Source organism: Lontra canadensis, unplaced genomic scaffold (assembly GCF_010015895.1).
Source record: "Lontra canadensis isolate GAN:19392208 unplaced genomic scaffold, GSC_riverotter_1.0 scaffold3, whole genome shotgun sequence".
NCBI classification, from domain to species: Eukaryota; Metazoa; Chordata; class Mammalia; order Carnivora; family Mustelidae; genus Lontra; species Lontra canadensis.
This window is the reverse complement of record NW_022630997.1, coordinates 41,126,691-41,146,443: the sequence shown is the minus strand read 5'-3', so window position 1 is coordinate 41,146,443 and position 19,753 is coordinate 41,126,691. Positions and strand designations below refer to the sequence as shown.

General features: G+C 41.7%; 1 protein-coding gene across 8 annotated transcripts in view; it reads left to right on the top strand.

The window, feature by feature from the left end:
• KAT6B (lysine acetyltransferase 6B) overlaps window positions 1-19,753 on the top strand; it is a 187,161-nt gene that overhangs the window by 52,651 nt on the left and 114,757 nt on the right. The window lies entirely within an intron of this gene.

Here is a 19,753-nt window from a genome sequence, read left to right as displayed (position 1 = left end):
TTCTGAATTTTAAGAAATATATGCTAGAATCTGTAACATGCTTAAAATATACTTTTGATGATCATATGGGTTTTTGTTAAAAACAGCTAAATAAAATTTCAATGAATGATAGTGTGTACATGCTAATATATTTTTCATCATTTATATGCTCTTGGGAGAGTAACTCATACACCGTTTTCTCTTGAGTTCCTGAGAGTTTATAAAAAGATTACAAACAGTTGGCAACAGAATTGAAATAATGAATGTGTAAAGTGGAGGGGAAAATGTTTCTCATTTGCTCCTCTCTTACCTTGGTGAAATTTTTACCACTTGAAGATTTCCAGTCAAGTCAAGGTCAGTATGTGAATCTAATACGGTTCTACCCATCATCATGGTCTAAGGATTTCCTGTCTTGTCATACAACATGTGTGTTCCCAAAGGAGAAAATACAGTTTGATTTCATGATGATAAATAACTTTTCAAGGACATTGGAGTCAGGTATAAAAGGATGATCACTGGTTGAGGACCATGAGATAGCGTGGAGAGGAAAAGGTGAGATGAAAGTTGAAAGTTGACATTAACCTCCCAGTTGTTGGACACTACTTAAATCTCTAGCTGTCCTTCAATATTTTGGGGATGTATTTCCTTTGACCTTTACATTAGTAGGATGTCATAGGCCTTAGGATCAAGTGTAGAACTGAACTGAAAACAAAGTAGAGTTGTTTGTGACCCTTTGGGTTAGTCCTTAAGGTAGGGCACATCTCAAGTGAGAAGTGGTAAGTGACCTTGAGCAATTAAACCTTAACTCACTGGACAATCCAATGAGAACATCACAAATACTTAAAAAATGTATACGATTCAGAATCCAGTGCATTGTTTTATACCTTGACACTCCTGGATAAGTTATCTTGTGTTTTACCCCCAGGCTTCCCCTTCTGTACATCGTTATCCATCTGGGTTTTGATTTATTTTTCATTGCACATTTATTATCCCTCTCATTGCTTCACAGTAGGGGAAAATCTTTTTTATTCCAGAGCTGTAACATTGCTGCCTGGGACTTTTACCTTGAAGTCTCAATGTCCTAGAAGTCTATATAAAAAAACCAGAATATCCCTTTACTTTAACTCCCTATGTGTGTGTTTTATCCGCTAAAGCATGTTGGCATTTAGTGGGGTGGGGGAGGAAGGATGCTCCACCTAGAGGCTTCGTTTGTTCTAATTTACATAATTTCCTAACATGTTCATGGTACCCTTTCTCCTACCTTCAAATTTGGAGCTCTTAGAAGACTTAGATGTTTTGGTTTATATGCATACATTTTGAAATCCCTGGGTTGAACATTTCCTAGATATTTGCGCACTCTACTCAGCCTAAGACTTTAAGGGTTATATAAAAATTAGCTCCCTAGGGGCGCCTGGGTGGCTCAGTGGGTTAAAGCCTCTGCCTTTGGCTCAGGTCATGATCTCAGGGTCCTGGGATCGAGCCCCGCATCCGGCTCTCTGCTCGGCAGGGAGCCTGCTTCCTCCTCTCTCTCTCTCTCTGCCTGCCTCTCTGCCTACTTGTGATCTGTCTGTCAAATAAATAAATAAAATCTTAAAAAAAAAATTAGCTCCCTAAATGACCATTAACCAGAAATCTTATCTGTCCAGAGGATTCATGTGACTCCCAAGTATGCTTGCCCTCTGCATAGCATATTAATTTTGGCAACCAGAGATAGATGAGAATTTTGCTGCATTTAAGTTTTTCATTGTGATGAGACTAATCTATTATTATAAAAGCTCTCTACTCATCAGTGAGAGTGTTTCCTTCTGTTGTTTTAATTAAAGGAGCAGTGTATTTTTAAATTTAATTATGGCACTTTGATGATCTGATACTGTCTGCAAGCTAAGAATTCTTTGAGTTTTTAAGATTTGTAATGCATCTAGAGCAAAAGGATGATGGAAATGTTCCATATCTACACTGTTCAGTATGATGGGCACATGCGGCTTTTGGGCACTTAAAATGTGGCTAGTGAGACCAAGGAATTAAATTTTAAATTTTCTTTAAAATTAAAATTTAAATAGTCTCATGTGGTTAGTGATTACCACATTGGATAGCAGGGATTGAGAGCATGTAGAAAAACTTACATTTAGTATAATGGCTTCCTGGAATTTCAAATTTCCTTGGTTTTGGTTGAGAAGTTGAGGCTCGTTAAATTTGAAATTGATAATGGATAGTATTGCTGTTAGCCATGGGGAGAGGCTTCTTTAACAAAGATGTGAGTTTATTGGATTTAAATACATTAGAATTGAACTTCCTGAGAAGGCATGTATCCATTCCAAAAATAATTCCATATAAAAAATTGAACAAATATTTGGAAAATATTTCCTGTGTATAAGGAAGTATACTAAATATGGAGGCTAGAGGGTGACTGGAACTTACTTCGGTGGTCCCTTCGAGGAGCTTTCTATTTGAGTTTTCCTCCGGAGGCTTTGAGAGGCCCGTGGGTAAGCTCTGTCCTTCCAGAGCACAGAATGCCAAGTGGGGCATTTATCACCAGGATTTGGCTTCATTGCTTTGCAGGAGGGCTGAGGCTTAACAGCTCAAGGAGGAACTGTTTATATCCCAGAACACAGAGTTGTGTATCAACTCTGACATGCAAGATTAATTTCAGCCGAGAGAGGGTTGAGGCAGGATTGGGATTTCTTCAGGTGTGTGCTGCCGGGAGCTTTGCTGAGCTCCAGATGTGTGTGAGGAGGGCCCCTTGGGTCTTCCACAAGTCTGGGAGATGTACTTTCCCCGGACCGTGGCATGCTGGAAGCAGAGACATTGAACATGGACCTTTGCTTATCCATACTCCCCGCCTCCCCCTCACCAAGGTGAGGAGGAATTCTGGATGACGCTCAGTTTGGCTCAACAACCAGAAGTGTCTAATGGAGATAAATACTCCTTAAACAGAGGTTTAAGGTTGTCAGGCAAGCCAGATTTTTAAAAGTCACAGTAAGAATTCAGCTTTCTTTTCTTTTCTTTTTTTTTCTCCCTACTGGTAAGACCGCACCTGAGTTCACTTGGCTGTGCTCTTAGTTGGAAACCCAGGGCCCGAGGAAAAGCTGCAGAAAAACAGGCCACATTTGCTCCTTCTTGTACAGCCACGTTGCCTGCTCCCTGAGTTCTGTGTTTTTAGCTAAAGAAATCGTGAACTTACAGCAGAGGGATGTGTGTTCCTACCAGCCTGTTTCCCACTGAACCACTATGCAGAGCTCGCTGAACGCTGCTTGGAGTCAGGGAACTCGGAACCTAACTGTCCCTCCTTCTGGCAGTTGGGCGAGTCAGAGAGCCTGAAGGGTGAAGCTTAGGCTGGAGCAGTAGGTTTATGGAGTAAGAAAGGGAGAGCGTGTAAACAGTGGTGAGCTGGATGCAGAGGAATTACTGATCTGATCTCGTGGTGCAGATGTTGAGGGAGAAAAGCCAGCCTTTCCCCCTTGGCTCCCAGGGACAGGGGACTTGTGTCACATGGTCTTGGCAGCTGGGCCTGTCAGGATCGAGTCAGCAGAGTTACCGAGTGCACTGGGGTTTGTTTTTGCCAGGTCCGGGTTACAGCTCTTCGGGCCGTCTGTTACATCTGAGACCGAGGCAGGACGCGGAGATGGGTTGACAGTCTTCACACGAGGTGTCCAGACACTCCTGGCTCAGAACTCAGCCATGGATAGAGGGATGCTTGCCTCTCTGTGTGCTTGGGTCCTTGGTCTCTGGCTTTGGGCCATGATGTCAGCCAGACTCGGTTGGCACATGTAGCCTGGAATGGTTTGGCACACAATGCCTGGAATGGGTCAGGCTTCTGCTCCAGACATTAAGGAAGGGAACTGGCTAGTCCTTCCTGACATAGTGCCCACAGGCTGGCACAGCCCTGACTGGCACCTGCCCCTTTCAGAGGTGGGCTCAGGATAACTGTGTGGAAATTTTCCAACGTGTGGGTTGTGGGAGTATAATCCCATCACCCTCCAAACACTGCCTGGCCAGAACTTCAGTGGTGTTTAGAAAGAATGGGTTAACTATTAGAAGAAGAAAATATTTCCAAAAGTAAGTAATCTTGGCTACAGATGGGAAGAGATGGGTAAATCTGACTTTTTAAAGATTTGAAATGTCTGTCACTAAAAGCAAAACTGCAAATATAATTAAAAGACAAATGGGAGACTGGGAGAAAATAGACTATGTGTAATAGACAAAGAGTAAATACATAGACTATAAGGCACCTTCTACAAAATAATCAGATATGGTTTTCTCCCATTAGATTGACAGGAATTAAAAAGATTAATAATCTATTTTGGCAACAAGAGAGGAAAAATGGGTATCATTTACATTTGGGGAATGTATAAATTGTTTAGGGCTTTTTGGGAGGGCAGTTTGGCAGTATCTGAGAAAATAAGGCCCGATATCTTTGATTCAGTAAATGTGTATCTAGCATGATACACAGGTGTAACTCTTACCCCATCATTGTTAGTAATGGTAAAATATGGAAATTGACTGCTTAGTGGTAGAGTCAGCATATGAAATAGTATGCAGCACCTAAAACAATGTGGTAGATCTGTAGCAACTGATGTGGGAAACTCTCCCTGATACATTTTTGTGAGGAAAGTAAAGGATAAAATTATCACAGTTTATATAAAAAAAAACAACAACTCCTCCAAACTAGATGTATTTCTATATGTATTGCATTTTATAGATTTTGTGTGTGTTGTGCATATGAAATCTACGTATAAAATTATTTGAATTCTAGGGGTGCTTCATGGATTCTAAAACATGTTTTTCACATCTTAGAATTTCTGAAATCAGTGTATCTAACCATTGGTGGCATAGTTTAATAGTTAAACCTTTTATTCTTTCTTGGTGAAGCATAGTGTATAAGTGAGAAGATTAGATTTAATGGCAGATGATATATAAATGTGTTGATAAAGAACTCAAAGTAAGTCCTGGAATGGGAGGTGAGGAGATGACAGTAGAGATTGACTTCATCTGTGTCATCTGTATTAGTTGAAAAAAAAATTTATTTAAAAAGATTTATTTAGGGGCGCCTGGGTGGTTCAGTGGGTTAAAGCCTCTGCCTTCTGCTCAGGTCATGATCCCAGTGTCCTGGGATCGAGCCCCACATCGGGCTCTCTGCTCCGCGGGGAGCCTGCTTCCTCCTCTCTCTCTCTGCCTGCCTCTCTCTGCCTACTTGTGATCTCTGTCTGTCAAATGAATAAATAAAATCTTTAAAAAAAAAAAAGATTTATTTAGGGGCGCCTGGGTGGTCAGTTAAGCGTCTGCCTTTGCATCAGGTCACAGTCCCGGAGTCCTGAGATTGAGCTTATCTCTTGAGAGAGAAAGAGAGAGCACATGCATAGGCAGGGGTGGGGGGATTTGGACATTGGCAGAGGGGGAGAGAGAGAAAATGTCTAGCAGATTTCCCTACTGAGCACAGAACCCATACCGTGCTTGGGCTTGATCTCATGACCCTGAAGTCATGATCTGAACTGAAACCAAGAGTCGGACGTCCTGCTGACTGAGAGCCTAGGCGTCCCTGAAATTGTTTTAACAGTGAAAATGAATTCACTTCTCTGAGGTATTTCTCTCTACCTCTGCCATTATATTTGATACTCTGCTTCATCTGAGAATTTTAAGGCCCAGATGACTGAGAGCTTGTTCAGCTCCATAAAGAAGTTAAATAACTGTAAAGATTCAGTGGAGAGAATTGTGCGCTGAGGTCCAAGAAAAGGGGGAGCAGAACTCTAGAGACTAGGGCCAGTTGCCCCATTGTAACCTGTTTGGTCTGTGTGTAAAGATTGAAGGCCTCAGTTCACAAGGTGGTGCCTGGTTAACCCAGGTTAATTACTGTAGGGTTACCCCTCCACCTCCTGGGGGTTCCCTGTGGCAAACGCAGTGGGTGGTATCCCATCCACCTTTGGATGAAGGAATTCTATGGTGAAGCAGAAAATAGGTCATACCAAGGAACATTCCCCAGCGACATTGAAAAGAGAACGCGATTCTCTGGGTAGAGAACTAAGCCTTAGTGGGAAGAGCGAAAGGAGTAAATGAGGCATGTAATGAAGCAGGTAGGAGATGTCCTACCATAGGTGGGAGGTTGGGTTTGCTCTGCTCTGGAGGCTGGACCCTGGGATCCTCGGGTGTAAACAGGGCCTAGGTATGGGTGTCTCACCATAAGTGAGAGCTGCATTTGAAGATACACACTGAGAATTCAGTAGTGACACTGGCACCAAAGATGACTGTTCATTGTAACACGACAGGCAGAGCTGTGGGAGCCAGAGCAAGGAGAAAGTAGTCCCTGTAAAATCCAGGGAGGCTTCTTGTCCAAGATGTCATTTGGGGTGGTAGAATTTGGACCTGTGATTTTTAAGGAGGGATGCAGAGGAAGGGAAGAATGGCTCACCACTGTGAACAGAGCTACAAAAAGAATATGAGGAACGGTGAGCAGTTTTCCTTGGTCCAGGCATACAAACAGGTATATAGAGCAGGTGTATAAAAGGGAAGCAGTAGGAAGTAAGATTTAAAAAGGTAGCTTATGGCCAGACCACAGAGAGCTGAGAATGTCAGATTTGGGACTTTGACCTTGACTCAGTAGGCTCATGTTTTCCGTTTAATCTTTTGGTTATCAGGTATTTTTTGTAACATCATTGGTTTGACTCTTATTTCAGTCGCTTCCAAGTTTGTTTTCTAAGGGTTTGTGATAGAGGTTTAAATCTTGTGTTAAAAGTTTGTAGAACATAGGGGGGTTTTTTGCATGTACATGGCTGAACTTCAGAATTACATTTGTGCTACACACTCTGGTTTTGCTCACTGCCTGCCAGCATTAGCAAATAACCGCTTTGTTTTCAAAGGAGATGCTAGTATTCACCCTTACCGATGAAAGTAAAGAACTAAGTCCTGCATGAAGAGGTGAAATTCAACATGAAAGATTTATGGAATAAAGTTAGTGAGAGAGCGCAAAGCCATGATCCTTGCTCTCTTTGCCATAGCACGATTTGGAAAATCTTTTTTGTCCTGGGAATTCTTACAGCCTTTCTTTTAAACCTGGCCAGCTTTCCATTGCCAGCCCAGCTTCCGTGTTAGCCGACACTCCTGATTCAAGTTCTGGCTTTGGCTCCTTAGGTGTCTTGCTGAGCTGAGCTGAGCTGACCTTAAGAATCTGAGATGTAGAGGGTCAGTCTGCAGTAGGGAAATGTGGTAGCAACGCTTGCTTTTTCTGCCATGGTGTAACTTAATCAGATCCTCTTGTTTTTCCCTGAATGGTACAAGCGATTGCACTGAAATGGTTATTCATCTGTGCCTGTGATGCTTTAAAAAATAATAATTTCACAAATATGTCACAACATACATTATTTATTATTTTAGTAAATGGATTTTTAAACAAGCAACAATTTACAAATTTAAACATGACAATTAACATGATATGACATAAAAAATTAAATAATCTCCTGGCGTCTTTTTATCAGCATTGCATTAATGATCTTAGCCCTTCTGGGAGCTTTCATTTTTTGTTGACGCTGACGGATGATGGCAGATTGTGGTGATGATAATGCTTTTATAAATTATTTTTTAGACGAAATGATAAACTGGCATGTCATGTGGACTGCCAGAAATAACGCTGGTTGTCACTGCTAGTGTTGTTTCGACTTACATTCTGGGTTCTTGAAGGAAGATGTCTACTACAGGTTGGGCACTGGTGGGCTGTGGTAGGGTCTGCCTTCTGCTTGCAAGCCAGTTGAGGTCAAATGAGTGTTTCCTGTTCTTTTCCTCCTGGGAGTTAGGGGTGGGCTCACTACTTGGGCTCAGCCTGCTGACTGCCCTTACTTACCCTGGAGTTTGAGTCTGGAGAGAATGACCTAAAACACGGACAGTTTGCAGAGTTACTAAAATTACCCAATTTTCCTTCCTGGATGGTCTTGGTTGCTCACATCAGTGTTAACACTGTGTTTACTTTTGTACATTTTGCACTGATACATCTAACCGCATTTGCGTACATCATCACAACTTGCAGCATGGTGACACTGCCCGCCAGCTGGCAGTTTGCGTCCAGCAGTGTTGCTGTTTTCTGTGCTTATTTGTGCTGTTCCTTGAATATTTATTAGAACTGAATTTCAGACTGTCTCCTGAGGAATTTTAGGCCTCGTGAAGGTACCTTGGGCACCTGATAACTGACCACAGTTGGATGGAGTCTTTATGGTTTTTCTCTCCTATTATTATATGAATATACTACGGTAGGTTAAATGGTAGTTTTCCTGTTGTCTAAAGTTTTTACCCAGCTCCCAGAGCTGTTGCCAATAGGTGGTAAGTACCCACATTGTTTTAAGAGAATCAATCATCCATTGCAGGATTTGGTAAGAGGCGGCCATATGCGTGTAACAGCTATTATATTCTCCACCCTATAACCCAGGCGGGTATCAGGGAGACTAGAAAGGATTTCATACAAGGAACGTCTAGGAATAGAACGTGCTCTTCCCCGGGAAAAGTGAATTCCCTCTCTCTATCCTCCCTGCAGTCCATTTGAGAGAGGCCCAAGCTGGTATGAGATTAGAATGGAATCCTAAGAGTTTTTGAGACTGTGGTGTGAATCTCCTGGAGTTTGGAGATGTCCCACAGAGATGGAAGTGGCTGGAGCTGCCCTGGGGGTGGCGGTGGGATAGTGTGTGGAGAGCGGACAGCCAATGCATGACATTTCCTGCTGGCCAGGAGGTCTGCCTGGAGGGCAGCTGTGAGTCATCTTGAAAGACCGACCCTGGTAGAAGGACTGCCCACCAGGCCAGCTGTAGGACCCCAGCAGAAAGAGACTGTGGGGGAACTGCAGGGGTAGGGGCTAAGAGGAGGTGGTGAGAGATGAGCCAAGGGCCCTCATTACCTGCATCAGGCAGCCTGAGGGTCCCAGTGAAGGAGTCACACTGGAGAGAGCCTGCATTTGAACTCCCGCAACTGGCAGCTCTTCTTCAGGCCAGGGGACGAAGACAAGTGAACGGACCTCTCTGTTTTCTTTTCCTCACACTTGCCTCTTTTCACTCTTTGAGCCCTGCCCTCACCTCACGCCCACGCCCCTCAGAGAGGGGAAAAGCTTCACACTGGATGAAATTAGTTTTGATTTAGACTAGAGTGGACTTTTTAATAACTGAAAATTTGGCTATATTCATTTGAGATCGTGATCTCTTTTTTAAATTCTAGCTACCAATCAGTAGTTATAGGTTACTGAACCCTGAAAAAAAATCCTTCCACGATGGCGTAGTCAACAAATTTCAACACCAGTTGACTAGAGCTGGGTCTTATAATTACATGCAGTTTCATTTATTTTGTATGCTGCAAATTTCAGGCATGCAGCTTGCCAGCAATTACTGTGTCATCTGAGAAAGTTTAAATTTCCCTATAAGTGGAACACTGTAAATTTGATAAGTCATTATACAGCTAATACAGGTCATGTCCCCATTATGAATTAGCCTGGAACTTTGAAACCTTTAATTGTAATTTTTTTATTTTTGTTGTTGGTTTGTTTTATAGTGGTGAAAAACAAGACATAAAATTTACGATCTTAGGCATTTTTAAAGTTAAGGTATATAGTACAGTACATTTTAAATTATTTTCTTAAAATTTATTTATTTTAGGGAGAAAGACAGGAGAGAGAGAGCAAGAGAGCATGTGTGGGGTGAGGGGCAAGGGAAGGAGGAAAGAGAATCTTTTTTTTTTTTTTAAGATTTTATTTATTTATTTGACAGACAGAGATCATAAGTAGGCAGAGAGGCAGGCAGAGAGAGAGGAGGAAGCAGGCTCCCCGCTGAGCAGAGAGCCCGATGCGGGGCTCCATCCCAGGACCCTGGGATCATGACCTGGGCCGAAGGCAGAGGCTTTAACCCACTGAGCCATGCCGGCGCCCTAGGAAAGAGAATCTTAAGGACACTCCACACTGAGTGTAGAGCCCAACATGGGGCTCCATCTAGTGACCCCGAGATGGTGACCCGAGCCAAAATCAAGAGTTGTTGCTTAACCAGCTGAGCCACCCAAGCATCCCATTAATATTTTTAATTTTTAAAATAATCTCTCCACTGAACTTGGGGCTCGAACTCATGATCCCAAGATCAAGGGCTGCGTGCTTTATAGAGTGAGCGAGCCAGGAGCCCCTTAACATTCTACTTTCTAAGGGTTTGATTACCATAGATATTTCATGTAAGTGGAATTATGTAAAATTTGTCTTTTGTGACTGACTTATTTCACTTAGAATAGTATCCCCAAGGTTTATCCATATTGTAGCATATGACAGGATTTCCTTCTTCTTTTAAGGCTCAGTAATATTCCAGTGTATGTACATACCGCAGTTTTTATTCCTTCATCTGTTAATGGACATTCAGGTCGCTTCCACCTCTTGGCTCTTGTGAATAATGCTGCGATGAACATGTTGCAAATACCTCTTTAGGATCCTGTTTTCATTTCTTTTGGATGTATTCCCAGAAGTAGACCTGCTGGACTGTATGCTAATTCTATTTTTAATTTTTTGAGAAGCCCCTATATTGTTTCCCATAACAGCTATAGGAAATTACTTGCCCACCAACAGTGCACAAGGGTTCTGATTTCTCCACATCCCTGCCAACACTAATCTTTTCTGTACTTTTAGTAGAGGCCATCCTGATGGATGTGAGGGTGTATCCCATTGTGATTTTGGTTTGTGTTTCTCTTAACGATTAGTGGTATTGAGTTTCTGTTGGTGTGGATGCCGGCCATTTTCAAGTGCTTTTCCCATTTGGAAAATCAAATTGTTGTTTGGGTATTGAGTTGTAGCATTTCTTTAGCTATTCCGGATATTAATTAACCTCTTATCAGATGTATGGTTTGAAAATACTTCCTTCCGTTTCATAGGTTGCCTCTTCATTTTGCCTTTAATTATATATATATACACAGATATATGTGTATATATATATATACACATATATGTATATATTTTTTTTTGCAGTTCAAACAGTATAATTGTTAAATATTTTGGAATACTGAAAAGTTTAGTAGCTAATATGACAGATTTTGATCAGATCTTCAATATCTTCCCAGCAAGCCCTATTGAGTAAGGCGTAAAGCTTCAACTAACTTCATAGTTTGAAACATTCTTCTTCCATAATCTTGTTCATCCATCTTTCCAGCTTTGTGTACCCTGTCAACATGTCGTCTTCTTCTCCCCTACTCCTCATCTCTCCAAAGATTCCCTAAAATTCTCTGTTTCATCCTTGGGACTCTTTCACGTATTGTTGTTTCTTTTGCACAGGCTATGGAATGCCTTACTTTCCCTCTTGTTTTAGGTTGTTTTTTAGGCTCATTCTCCCCCATAGAAGACACGGTTTACATGTGGAGATTTTCCACTTAACCAGTTAGTCACAACTTCCTTCTCCCATAGCTTCTTAGACGCAGCTCCTGTTAGAACACTTGTCTAGAGGTAGCGTGAGGATTTTTATAACCCTCCTCCCACCCCAGCACTGTAAGGTGCTGCAGCATCCAGCGTTGTCTTCTCCTCCCTCAACCTCCCTCCATTCTTGAGCACCTACCATAATAATCTGGCCCATGATGTTTCTCTACTTTCAATGATTATGGGTAGAAAGAAAGAGCAAATGCCTTTTTTAAAGGAACAACAGAACTTATAACCAATTGTACTTCTAAGTATCCTTTCTCTTCTAATTTTATCTGGTAAGATTTTGGCAGTGAATTGTGGATTTTATGAACTTACATTGGGTTGCTTTTGTCTTCTGTTCTAAAAGCAATAATTAGAGGAAATGATCCTTTTGAGAGGTTGCTTAATGAATTCTGCTTCATTTAAATGTGCTGCTTTAAATCTTATTTCAAGTAAACTGTACTAATGCCCAAATTATTTCACTGATGATTAATTTCCTTCTGTTAAATTCCTTGTAGTCTTCTGTGGTGCTGATGGTGGGGCTGAACAATCAAAGAATTTATTGACTTTACGTTTACTACGGTTTATTCTGCTTGATGGTATCGTTCAAGTATGACTTTGTATGTGGTATAAGATTGTGCTGTATTGGAGTTCTGTTGAACAAATTACTTTGTATTTATTATTATTCTGTTGGTGTTTAAATTTAATGGTTTAAGATTTCAAAAAGCCTTTTTTCCTAAGTATTTGAATGTTTTATTATAATTCCACAGCCTAACCTTCCGGTTTCACTGCGTCCTTCTCCACCCTTGAAACAAGTCCAGACATAGATACTCTGGCACCCACACCAGGGAGCCTTCCCTCCTGCTCTCCTCCTCACCCCAATATGACATGCATGTCTGTCCAAGAAGTCCTGAGATTATGCCCTTAGCATGGTGGCGCAGTCTAGTAGTTGTTGTGCTGCAGCCCCCTCCCCACTGTGGCAGCCCCTCAGGCATCCATAGCTCTCACCCTTGGCCCAATAGGTTGATTATTTCCTTTAACTTCCATTAGGACTGTGGGCAGGGAGCACCCGGTGAGTCATGACTACCAGAGACTCTCTCTCTTCTGTTACCTACTAACAGGGCTGTTGCTCACATTCTACAGAAGACAGAAGATGGGGTGAGCATCTATTTTGTGTCTTAGCCATGAGCTTCATCCAAGATGGACTTGATTTTTTAAATGATTTCAACTTGCGTCATGATATAAGTCACTAGTGAGGAGATTTCAGCGTTTCTATAAAAAATACATCTTATTAAAAATGTAAATAAACTCATCATGGTTTACATTCAGTAAATGAACACTGTGAACTTACAAGTAGGGATCTATGTTGCTGTTTTGCTTCCAAAAGTTGAAAATTTGGGAACTGTTTTATTTCTTAGAACTTGAACATTCCATAGGAAATTAACTAGAATTTAGTTGCAGATATTTTTGCCATATTATCTTTTTAAGCATACCAAGCCTAGCATAGATACTGTGAAATTTTTTTGTTCAACAAAACACAATAGGGCCTTATGTATATTTGCTGGATCTTTTCTTTGTCAATAATAAGTTGTATTTAATAAAAATAGACAATAGGAGTGCCTGGGTGGCTCAGTGGGTTAAACCTCTGCCTTCGGCTCAGGTCATGGTCTCAGGGTCCTGGGATCAAGCCCCATATCAGGCTGTCTGCTCCGCAGGGAGCCTGCTTCCCCCTCTCCCTCTGCCTTTCTGCCTACTTGTGATCTTTCCCTCTCTGTCAAATAAATAAGTGAAAAAAATAAAATCTTTTAAAAAAATGGACAAAAATAAAGAGCCTGTTGTAGAACTTTTGTCTTCTCAGCACATGTGAAATGTATTTGTAAACCGGGCAAAGTGACTGAGAATTTGGATCCACATGAGCCGAGGTACGTATCTTCCTTGCTCTGTAGTCACTGAAGGCAGGGCTTTGATGGGGAACAGCGGAGGCACTGAAAAGACCTGGCTCTTGTTCTGGCTCTGTGGCTTTTACAAGCTAGGATTAACCTCTTTGAGCTTTATTTTCTCATTTATAAAATTGGAAGAGGATTAGGATCATAGCGCATGATCTTAACTAATTTATTTTTTCTAGACAGCAACCTCTCTTTGTTGCTTTCAGGTGTTGAAATGTCAATGGGTTTCATTTCACTGGGTCTTCTGCCCACTTGCATAGTGGGTGAGGTGGTCATTACTCTTGTGCAGCTAAGAAAACAGGTTCAAGAGAAGTTTTATCTGTTTTGTCCTCGCAGGGTCAGCTGGTAGCAGAGTAAGAACTCCTGCTTGGGTCTCCTGGCTCCACGTCCTGTGGTCTTTCCTCTGAAAATGCTATTTACTGTGCTGTGGCAGAAATAAGAAGCATAAAACAATTCTTTACTTACAGTCACCTTCATTTTCCAGTGTAATTATACCTTGGGGAGAAAAAAATGAACATTTAGTTGATTTTTCATCTCCCAGATTATTCCTTACATTAAACAGTATATCACCATTCTAAGTGGGTTTTTAAAATTCCATAGTCCAACAGCTGGTTCCTGAATAATTTTTCTTTAGCCTCAAATTGGATTGTGAAGGTTTGATTGCAAGAGATCTATGTGCTGTAACCACTCTTCTTTGGGTGAGCAGTCGATCTCTTCTTCTGAATAAGTGAGTGATCATCTCTTTTCATGAAAAGAAACCTGAATATATGAGGAGAATTTATTATCCATATCCTAGTCTTATTGAACTATCTACATAATTTAAAATATCTTAGATTTAAGCAGCCCTTTTTTTTTTCTTTTTAAGATTTTATTTATTTATTTGACAGACAGAGCTCACAAGTAGGCAGAGAGGCAGGCAGAGAGAGAGGAGGAAGCAGGCTCCCCGCCGAGCAGAGAGCCCGACGCGGGGCTCGATCCCAGGATTCCGAGACCATGACCCGAGCCGAAGGCAGAGGCCTTAACCCACTGAGCCACCCAGGTGCCCCTTAAGCAGCCTTTATATTCTTTTTAATATACTGCAACAAGAAACTTAAAATTTTAAATCAAACATATGAAACAGTAAGAAAGCAGTGCAAGGTAAAATCTGTAGGTCATGTTATAGAATCTGAAGTTGAACCTAAGAAAAGAGAGAGATCAGTGGGATTTCTTAGAGCAAGCATGTGTTTAACTGTCCCTGGGGTCAGAATAGCAAAGTTAATACTATCTAGAGATGTCTAATATTCAAAACAGAAAGTGGAGGGTGGACTGAGCTCAGTTGGCTTCTGTTGCTCAGAGGATGTGGTCAGGGCTGTTTCTCTGCTAAAGCCCTGCTCCCTCTATAAACATAACTTGCGTCTCTGCTGTCTTCTTGGGAATGGGAAAATGTCTGCCTATACATCCTGCCAGGTGAGCAATTCCAGCCACCAAAGACTTTCTTCTCTCGACGTGCATGTGGAAACATACAGAAAGAGCCTCCCTGAGGCATGTGCCCAACCCTTAGACCAGCCACTGTCACCGGAGGCCTGGGGACTATGGTTTGGGGGTGGGTCTGTCTAGGTGGGTAGGAGCTGAGGGCACTGTGATAGCTCTCCAGGACCAGGAGGTGGCACTCCCCAGAAGAAACGGGGTGTGTACCAATGGAAGGGGAGAAGGTAGGAAATGTGCACAGTGGCCACGAAGTACAGGTGTTAAACAGCCTATGGTGTAGATAGTAGTGCACTTTGTAAACTGTTCACTGTCAGTTATAGGGGACACATAGCTGTCCCCTAAACACAGTCCTATCACCCATGACACATACCTGTCAGGTATGGCGACACAGAAATATTCTAAGTAGTTCTAGACTGTCCAGGTGTCATTCCCTATTATATAGTAGATTTTAAAGTAGCAAGCCTGCAACTACTTCTACCTAATGCACCATGAGTGTCTCAAATGTTTGTGCTTTAAAGTATTTATGTGCCTTTTATATGTGTGCTTTTATGAGTTGAAAATGTAGTCACTCTGGCCATCTGTTCGGATGTGACAACCTTCCATTTTATAAAATAATAACTGTTGAATCGAAATTTTTGCTCAACGTGTGCTATCAGGTTACCTATCAAAGCCAACTGAATGAATGATTAGAAGGTTCAGATCAAAAGCAACTCGCTTAACTTCATGGAGGTTTTCATCCTTTAATTTAAAATGTGTCTCTGTCTAACTGATTATCTCTCACATTTTGTAAAGCAGTATTGACGTCCTGGAAAGTATGCAGTGACCTCACTTCTGGCTGTGTGAGCTAGTTTCCCTGCAGGCCTCGGAAGCATTGATATTCCTGTAACCTTTGAGGCAAGATGTGTGTATAGTGTATTAATGAGCTGCTTGAAGTGATGTACAGTAATTTCATCCTTGGGTAAAAACAGATGTGAAAGATTCTGTTTTAATATTTAATCAGGCTCCAAGCCTCTGTTGGCTTGTTTAAGTTGACCTGACAGCATTATACCTGGAAACACTTTGAATTAAACTCTGAGTGCTTGACCTTGTTCAAACAGTTGTAATTTAATAAGGCTGCTGTCTTGGTGGAGATAGCGTGGCTAATAGGCAAATCCTTTTCTGGCTGGGATTGCTCTGTTTGTGAGTGCTGGGGGTGGAGAGATTTCAGAGATTCCCAGATTCCCACCAGCTTTTGGGAGGAACTAGATTTGAAGAAGGCGGTGGCAGAGGGTGGGGGTTGGGGGCGGGAGACCCGAATTAAGAAATTATCTTTTAGGAGACCTTTAAAAACTTACCTTTCATTTTAATTTTTAGCCTGATAGAAATAATATTTTTAATGTCGTTTTAGTTGGGCTCATTTTGGTCAAAAGGAATGAAAAATCATTTATTAAAAAGGGGGGCTGGAAAATTCTCAGAGATGAAAGGCACCTTAGGTGAACCGGACACTAGCTAGTTCTGGCTTTCTGTCCATCTGTCCTTCCATCCCTCTCTGTGCTGGTTGGTCTGCCACCCACCCATCCATTCTCCTCTCATCCCATCTGGTTTCTCTCTGTCTCTGCCTGCCTTTGCGTATAGCTTGTTCTGCTCCTGGCTCTCCTCTGTCGCTTCTTCCCCCTCCACTCTGTAGCTTTTCCTCTACCCCCAGAGCATCTACTTACTCACCACCGCTGTTCTCCTCTGCTGTCGGTTTGTTGTGGCCCTTCCTAGTTTCAGCTCTCTTGTATCCTTTCAGCTCAGTTGTTGCTGTTAACATGTTTGTTTTCTTGTTCAAGTTTCAGGTAGTAGGGTCTCTACTTGCTATTTGTGCTATCTGAAAATTGCCTGTGTTTTTCTAATTAAGGGGCTTATGTACAAGACAGGTTTTGGCTTGAAAGAAAGGTTGGTCAGACCAAATGCTGACTTGCTCAATATAAATATTCGTTTGTGTATATAAATTCCCCCATGTTATAAAAATGCTACATGCTTATTGAAAAAAAAGAGAAAGCATTTTAAAAAGTTAACCAAAATGTAGTTAAAATCTCCTATAATCCCGCTATTCAAATAGCTAACAACTTTGGCATATTTCCTCTTATATTTTTTTCTTGTTTACACATAAAAATTGTATACACAGGGGTACCTGGGTGGCTCAGTTGGTTAAGCATCTGCCTTTGGCTCAGGTAATGATCCCAGGGTCCTGGAATCGACCCTGGAAGCATCGGGCTTCCTGCTTGGCGGGGAGTCTGTTTCTCCCTCAACTTCTGTGTGCTCACTTGCTCTCTCTCTTTCTCAAACAAATAAATAAATCATAAAAAATTGTATGTACATTAAACACTTCCCAAAATTCAGAATCGTATTGGCAATTTTTTCTTCATACTGATAATATGTTAAAGGTCTTCATATCTACTAGTCTCCAGTGACGTTTGTAGGAATACTTATGGCTATAAATATTTTAACTATTTATTATTATTATTAATATTACAGTTAATATTATTAATATTATAGTTAATATTATGAAGTTAATATTAATATTAAAATACTAAATATCTGGCTATAAATATTTTAAATGTTTAAAAGTTCTGCAGTTTGGTGTGAACATTTTATTAATGCTTGGGCTTCTGACTAATACTGAGTGTGGCATCAATGGTCATATTATCTTTTCTTTGACTTGCATTACTTATCAATCCTTTTGAGAGGAGTTATGTATCTTTTTTAAGATTTTATTTATTATTTATTTAGAGAGAGAACGACAGCGAGCATGCACAAGTGGTGGGAGGGCAGAGGGAGAAGCAGACTCCCCACTGAGCGGGGAGCAGGTTGTGCTAGTTTGACTCCAACCCAGAACTCTGGGATCATGACCTGAGCTGAAGGCAGATGCTTACCAACTGGCCCATGCAGGCGCCCCATAGGTATTTTCATATTATATATATTTTTATGCTTAACATTGTGCCTCACAGTAAGTGGTTGTCCAGTGGTGTGTGCTTTTTGCTTTATTTTTTATTAAATGTAGTTTTTCTGTGTGCTGAGAATACATCAGTAAAGGAAATATCTTAATTGCTTTACGATGAATGCAAATTTTGACAGTCCATGTGGTGTATGAGATGCCTTCTTTAGGAAGCTGGCTGCTGCTTCTCTTTTAGGCTCCCTCCCAGGGTAGCCTGCCATTATCTTGTTAAATTTGCCATGGTCTGGTATGCTGCACAGAGTTCTAAGAATGACCCCCCAAATGACCCTTGCCCCTCATGTAACCCTTTGAGTTTGGGTGGAACCTGTAAGTATGTCGAGATAGCACTCCCATGGTTATATTCCTTGTGTGGCAAGAGGGAGGGTATCCATGTAGGCTAATCAAATTGCACAAGCCCATTAAAAACAGAGTTTGTTCTGGTTACTGGAGAAAAGGAGATCTGAAGCATGAGTAGGATTTGATTCAGCGTGTTGTTGCTGGCTTTGAACCTAGAGGGGACATGTAGCAGGGAGTATGGTTAGCTTCTAGAAGCTGAGTGTGACTCTCCCAGCTGAAAACCAGCAGAGAAATGGGGACCTCAGTTTTATAACCACTGGGAACTGAATTCTGCCAACAGCCTAATTTAGCCTGGAAGTGGATCTTTCCCAAGAGGCTCCAGATAAGAGCGCATCCTAGCCAACACCTTTATTTTGGCTCTGTGAGACCTTAAGTGGAGAACCTCGTCAAGCCTGTCTGGATGTCTGGCCTATGGAACTATGAACTGATAAATGGGTGTTGTTTTAAGCCACCGTTTGTGTCAGTGGAAAACTAACAGAGTTCCAGGTCTGGCTGATTCTTAGCTTTGTCAGGTTATGTGCTGATTTTCTCTGGATGTTAAGGGTAGAGCTCTCTTGAAGGGACAGACTCACATTAGCCTGGCTAAAGAAGTGGATATATGAAGTGAGGGGACCAGTATATTTATTTGTTTTCCTGAGACGTAATTGTTCCAGGACCAAGATTCCCAGTTTGAATGGTCAGTGTATTACTTCTGTGAAGGGAGACCCGTGTATGAAGCCAGTCTTGCATTAGTGAGCCTGGTATCTAACCAGAACAGGGCCGCCTTCCCTGTGTCCTAGACAGTATTTACATGGGCACTTCCAGCTTATCTGGAGATTTGCTGTATTAGTTTTCAATTGCTGTATTAACAAGTCACCACAATTTGGCAGCTAAAACCAACATATTTGTTATCTCATTCCTCACAGGTCATGAGTCCAGGCATGGGTTAATTGGGTTCTCTGCTCAGGGCCTCACCAAGCTAAAATCAAGATGTCGGCACCGGCTGTGATCTCATCTGAGGGTTGGGGTCCTTTTCCAAGCTCACTGGCTGTTCAGTTGCTTGTGGTTGTTGGACGAGGCCCTGTACTCCTAGAGGCTGTCCTGCCACATGGCTGTCTCCACAACATAGCTCTTTGCTTTTTCAAGGTCAGTTTGAGGATTTCTTACATGCATCCCATCTTTATAATCTCTGGTCCTTTTAAAAACTGCAATCTGATTAAGTAGGCCAGCCCCAGGTGATCTCTCTCCTGATGGGCTCTGAATTAATGGATTTGGGGTCTTAATGGCATCAGCAAATTCCCCTGCACCTAGGTCCTATACTATAACCTGATCGGGAATGAAATCCCATCATATTCATGGTCCTGTTCACACTCAAGGGGAAGGAATTCTAGAGGATATGTTTATGTATATACTAGAAGGCTGTCTTAGAATCCTTCCTTCCACTACATTACTCTAGGCATCTGCTGCTGACTGACTCCCTTGCTCTCTGACACTTTCTCTAGCTGTGTTAGTATATCCACCACTTAGAAGTCCAGGCTTGGAAGCTGTTTTGCATCTCTAAAGTTACTGCATGGTTCTACTCATATTCAGAATGTGTTGGTCTTAAAGTTTAAATCTGTGAAGGCAATTTTATTTCTGTTTCTCCCTTTAGTAGCTGGGGGATGAAATGACGGTCAGTGTCTTCAC